Source organism: Lactuca saligna, chromosome 1 (genome assembly GCF_052625555.1).
Source record: "Lactuca saligna cultivar CGN05327 chromosome 1, ASM5262555v1, whole genome shotgun sequence".
NCBI lineage: Eukaryota > Viridiplantae > Streptophyta > Magnoliopsida > Asterales > Asteraceae > Lactuca > Lactuca saligna.
This window is the reverse complement of record NC_136417.1, coordinates 90,347,806-90,353,605: the sequence shown is the minus strand read 5'-3', so window position 1 is coordinate 90,353,605 and position 5,800 is coordinate 90,347,806. Positions and strand designations below refer to the sequence as shown.

At 36.0% G+C, this 5,800-nt stretch overlaps 1 non-coding gene across 1 annotated transcript; it reads left to right on the top strand.

Annotated features, from left to right (window-relative positions):
- The first annotated feature begins 1,777 nt into the window (after positions 1-1,777).
- LOC145027900 (U6 spliceosomal RNA) lies at positions 1,778-1,875 on the top strand. Its single transcript, XR_013675663.1, has one exon. It is a non-coding gene; the product is annotated as a U6 spliceosomal RNA (small nuclear RNA).
- Positions 1,876-5,800: the final 3,925 nt, after the last annotated feature.

The window sequence follows — 5,800 nt, the reverse complement described above, 5'->3', positions numbered from 1 at the left end:
GATTAGTGAGGCGATAATATCTTATATTCATCAAACCTAGATGTGTGAGTTATATCTTGCAAGTTGATTGCATATTGATAATGTGTAAATGCACCAGTAATTTGGTAGTATAAAACATATTGTTGTGTGTGATTTAGTGAGTGAGTACAAGCGAGCATTTGAGTCGAAGTTGATCCGTTCCTTTTACTTAATGTGGGATAAAAGTGATATATGTGGGACCCTTGATGATTTAGTGATGACACCTAAGTGCTTGGCCAAGCCGGGACTAAGTTGACGTGTTAATTGTAGTCTATTGTCAGTCGTTGTAGATCGAAAATTAGGAAACAACTCATAGACTGAGAGAATGATTTCAATCCATGTCTCACGTCTATACGATATTAAGAATGGAGGAATATATGATCCCTTATCTAAAGGACAAGTTGTTGATAAGATCAGAGTTCGACAACGTCTTCAAGAGCTACGATTGCTAATCGGATCCTAAAGTCATACTTGCAAATTTAGTTATTAGACTTGTCCAAGTGGGAGACTGTTAGATTAATGTATAAGTCCATAACTATGTTTGGTATGTACTTGACCCTGTTATGCATGGTCGTTTTGGGTTGCCTTCACCAAAGCAACTTGACAGGATGATTAGTGTAGAAAGAGAGGTTATTATGGTTTATTAATATATTATATGTATAATATATTAAAGAGATATCATATTGTTTGATTAATATTAGTCACAAATTAATTAAGAATTAATTTAGTGGCTAAAAAATATTAATTAAATAAAGGGGACTAGAACTGTCAATTGTGTGATAGTTGAATTTGGGCTGTGAAACCCTAAGGAATAAGGGTGGACGAAATTTAGGAGGCCGAGCCATCTAATTTCCTCCAAAGAGGCCTTATTCCAGAAGTTTCCTTGGACTGCTTAAGGCCTAAGCTGTCCATTAGGGTTTTGATTGAAACACTAGAAGCACTAGTAAAAATAGATCCTTAGGGCTAGCAAAATTGACTGGACTTGCTTTCTAGAAACCCTAGAGCCGACTTTTGCCTCTCATGCTCTCTCTTCTACATCATTCTCTTTCTTGTGGTGTTTGTAAGCCATTAGAGGAGTGACACCTATGAATCTAAGGTCCAAGACAAGAAGATTCAAGTCATTCTTTAAGAGGTAATCATCTAGATCTGTTCTTATATAATAATTTTGAAATATGTATGCTAGATCTAGGGTTCATAAGTATTGGACGAATTGCATGTAAAATAGAGAAACCTAGATCCAATCTTTAAGGTTTGCATGAGCACATAGGATGTTCTTTTGTATAAAACACATCATGTACCGGGCGGGGCCGATGTCAGGTGGGACCTGATGAATGTTGTCACACCCCGCTGAAGAGGAAACATAGCGTGTGACAGCACAAAGTGTGTCATAGCAAAAGTTCAAAGACACCACCAACCACAATATGAAAAAGGTTTACCATTTACAATAAGTTTTGAACAATTTAAAAAAAGAATTACAATGTATTAAAAAAATAAAATAAAATAAAAAATAAGACATGGAAATGCTCTTGCGCGTGATGTGTTTCTAGGTGCCACTTACTACATGATCCCTAAAAAAGCATGTAAAATGAGCGGTCAACTACCAGAATAATTAGTGAGTTCACAGGTTTATAACATAACATAATTCAAACCACTTTTTTTTTTACTCTTTTGACAACTTTTTTATTTAGGCATTGTACTTTACTTTAATATGTTTTATTGAAACCCAACATGATCTTTTTATAACTTTATACTCCAACGTGTTTTCTCTTGGGGACATCCGATAAATTTCAAACAATACAAAGAACATTAGCATTGCCCCAGGATGACACATGTTTTATAAACTGAAAGAAATTTCATAAAAATTATGGAATTAATTATAAAAAAATCTCCTCTCTCATCTTCAAATTTTCGCCCATATCTCTATTCCTAAAACTCCTCTTCCCAAAATCATTATCATTTTTTCATTTCTAGCCCAAAACATCCCCCTTGTGACAAAAGTTTACAAGTCTTAGTTCGAGAACCCCATATACACTAGTGATCACCTCGAGTATACCGTCAGCTTAAACTTTCCAAATTAATAACATGTTTCATCCCTAACCTTCAACCTTAAATTTTCATGTCCAATCAAACATTGCACTACTTCGCTGTACGAATCTTTCCCATAATTTTTAATCCTCTTTCGACTCTGCTTTCATACATTTGTTTGAGCCTTATCAAAACTCCTGACATTCTTGTCGTTATTAAGGATTATATCCTCTTATACCATACGTCACACACTAAACCTATAACTTAACATTTGACCTCTATAAAAGGTGTGCAATTATACAAACAATTTTTCATGTCCTCTATTTTGGGGAAAAGTCATTGTTACTCGCCTTGTACTCGCCTTAGTATTTAGGTACGATCAGCTACACTAATCCACTTATTCCTTACTAATTTACCTTCCATTAAAAACCTATTTCAGTTCACTATTTTATTTACCATCAATACGATACTTTACAACCGTTTCATATTGTTTACAACACACTTCCTAACCATGTAAATTATATTTCTCGCCAAAAAATGCTCTAACATAGTGGTAGAGCACTTGTATTTACGTTTAACGGACATACGAGGTTCCGAGTTTGAACCTCGCTTCCCCCTTATTTTTCAACCACTTATAATGCATGCAATCTGTTATATTTCTATACTTGAGTTTAAACTACCATATCTCACTAATTTCATAATTAAAAATCGATATTTTTTCTGGGATATAGTAACTTGAGTTAGCCTTCTACACCAAAAAGCCTCACTGAAAATCATTAAGATTTTGATTTTTAACAATTTCTACAAAATTGTTGCTCCAACATCTCTTTTCTTAAGAGTACTAGTTTTAGGTTGCTTGTTAAAGAGAGTAAATCATAACTAAAAATCCTTCAAAAAATATTTTTAACTCCTATCATCATTAACATTTAAGAACAAGAAGATCTTAACATAAAAGTAGTAACATTCATTTCCTTGGTTGAATCGAATTAAGGTTTTGGAGGGTCAAAAGGTTGGATTTTGGAGAAAAATGGGTCCTCATGATGTGAGGCATGGAGGCTCATAGTGTGAGGAAGGCCGCATGAAGATTCTATCCGGGACTGAGCTCACGACATGAGCAATAAGAGCTCACAACATGAGGATCGTTCAAGCCCAAGCGCACGAAGTTTTAGGGTTTCCAACGTATTAGGCCCACTTAAATTAGTTTAAGGGTTCATTTCTCTGCCTCCACCTTCCCTTAACTCAGAAAACCCTAAGCCAATCTATCTTGGTGATTTTGGATCCATTTTAGTGTTTTGATGGCTAGAAAAAAAAGAAGAAGATGTTCTAGAGTGTTGGTTTAGCAAGGAGGCTTCATCATCATCTTCTTGTGTACATTTTGGACCATTATTAGTGTCCAAGATCCAATCTTTATGAGCTTAGATAGGTAGATCTAAGTTCTAAGCTTCTTTTTGCAGGTTTATGTTGGATTGCATGCTTGGGATCCATAAAGTTGGCAACTTTATGGATCAATAATTCATTATTTATGATTTAGTCTTATTGATCTAAAGCGTGGTTATAATTTACGAATCTTGTTTGAGTTTGGAGCCATTTCTTGTCATTTTGACCTAAGATGGGTTTAGGACATGCATGAGGCATGCATGTCCATCCAGTAATCGTTTTTATTGGCCTATGGAGTCCGTGTTAGCTTTTGAAAGAAATAGGATTGAAGGATTAATGGAATAATGACTTAAAAGTTGGGTTTTTAGCCTCACACTGTTCTCACAATGTGAGACACATGGTCTCACGATGTGAGAAGGATTTGGTCCCATTTTTGGACATCTGCTTGGGTTCCACGACATGAGAGAAGGCTTATCACGACTTGAGGGAAGCCCTGTTGACTTTCCCTTGACTGAGTTGATTATGTTGCTTCGTGATGTGTTAGGATCTGTTTGAGTGAGCTCTCACGACTTGACCAAGGCTGGTCACGACGTGAGATATGGTTTTTCGGATTTTAGGCCTTGTTGGGCCCTAGTTTTTTGTATGTGGACCTTTTTGGTGCTTGGGCCCATGTGGAGCTTTGGGTATCTTTTAGGAGTTTGGGCCTCCTTGGATTAGGCCCAATATGGGCGTTGGTCCAATTAGAAATTTGGGCCATAATGGACTCTTGATGCTATTAATGGGCCTCAGATTTTAGGCCATGTGAGGAAAGGGTAAAATGGACTTTTACCCTGAGTGTTGAACAATCGGACTTGGATCCTAGCCATGGTTTGAGGACCAATTATTAAGTTGGTATTACTTGTTGGTGCTGGCGCTCTGGGATATTCCGGATCGGCAGTCCGAGATTTGATATGAGATATTCGGCAGTTTGAGGTGACTTACCTTCACTGAATCTGTGGGTCGAAGGTGCCAATGTCGGCCCACTAGTCGATGTTTATAGTAAGATGATTTTCTTTTTGCTAATTGTATGGTATGCCTGTATTTGTTGATGTTTCTATGGTTATTTGATTATGATATTATGTGGTAGAGGTATAGGTGAAATAGACCCGGTATTCGGTTGAAATAGACCGAAGGCGATTGCAACTACCCATATATGCTTGATAGTATATGGTTGAAATAGACCGAAGGGGATTGCAAGCACCCATATATGCTTGATAGTATCCGATTGAAATTAACCGAAGTGGAGTGCAAGCACCCAGATATGGTTGATAGTATCCGGTTAAAATAGACTGAAGGGGTGGCGGGCACCCATATATGCCTGGTAGTTTGTTTGTTTGGTATGTGGTATTTTGGGGAACTCACTAAAGGGCCATTTGATAGTTGCTGATTGAGTCAGGCCTGAATGAGTCAGAGACATGACTTGTTCTAAAGTCTGACGAAGTCTACATCCGACTGAAACTATGTTGTTTGATTATGCGTCTGACCGGATGTGCCGAATGATAAAATGACCAATTTACCCTTTTGTTTTGTTTGCAACTTATTATTTTGTAGCATTATGTACTTTAATACTTCTAGTTTTTTAAATTATCATTGATTTTTTACCAATTAACATAACTGTCTATTTTCCTTTATTATGTATCATTAATACTCATTAACAATCGTCCCAAGGATAGGGATTCACACCAAAAATTAAACAGCAGCAACAAATGCCAACAAGGCACCAATTGAAAATAAAATATAGAAGAGAATTTCAAAAGTTATACACTGGATATTCAATGGTCCAATAAAATGAAATAGAAAAAAAGGGATCTTCAAAAGATTACGTTAACAATGAAATGATGCTTGTAGTAAAAAAATCCATCTATTGAGGACTAGTTGCTCATCTACAATAAAATTTATATCAAAGATGATTTCAAATAATACTATATTAAACAACTTGATGAATTCTTTGTATATTTATATAATGATGAATTCTAACATCAAAATTTATCCGAATCCCACAAAAATCAAATGTTTGCTTGCGGTTAAAAGGAAAAACAAAAAAAGTCAATCATTTGTGCAATTAAATGGGCAAAAACCAAGCGATTCCTATCGTTTTGAGGCAAAGAAAAGCATCAAAACCAGAAAGAAGAAAAAAAGAAAGAAGATTTAGGAAACAAACCAAGAGAGTGTCTTTGCAATGGGTGCATCTAAAGCACGCTTTATGAATGAACTTAATCGATTTTATGAAATCAATTAAAGAAGAAGAATGGCGATGATGGAAGAAGTCCCATACAGGAAGAAGTCGACGCTGAAAGACGTTGAATAGGGAAGCGATGAGTATGTTTGCGATGGAGTGTAT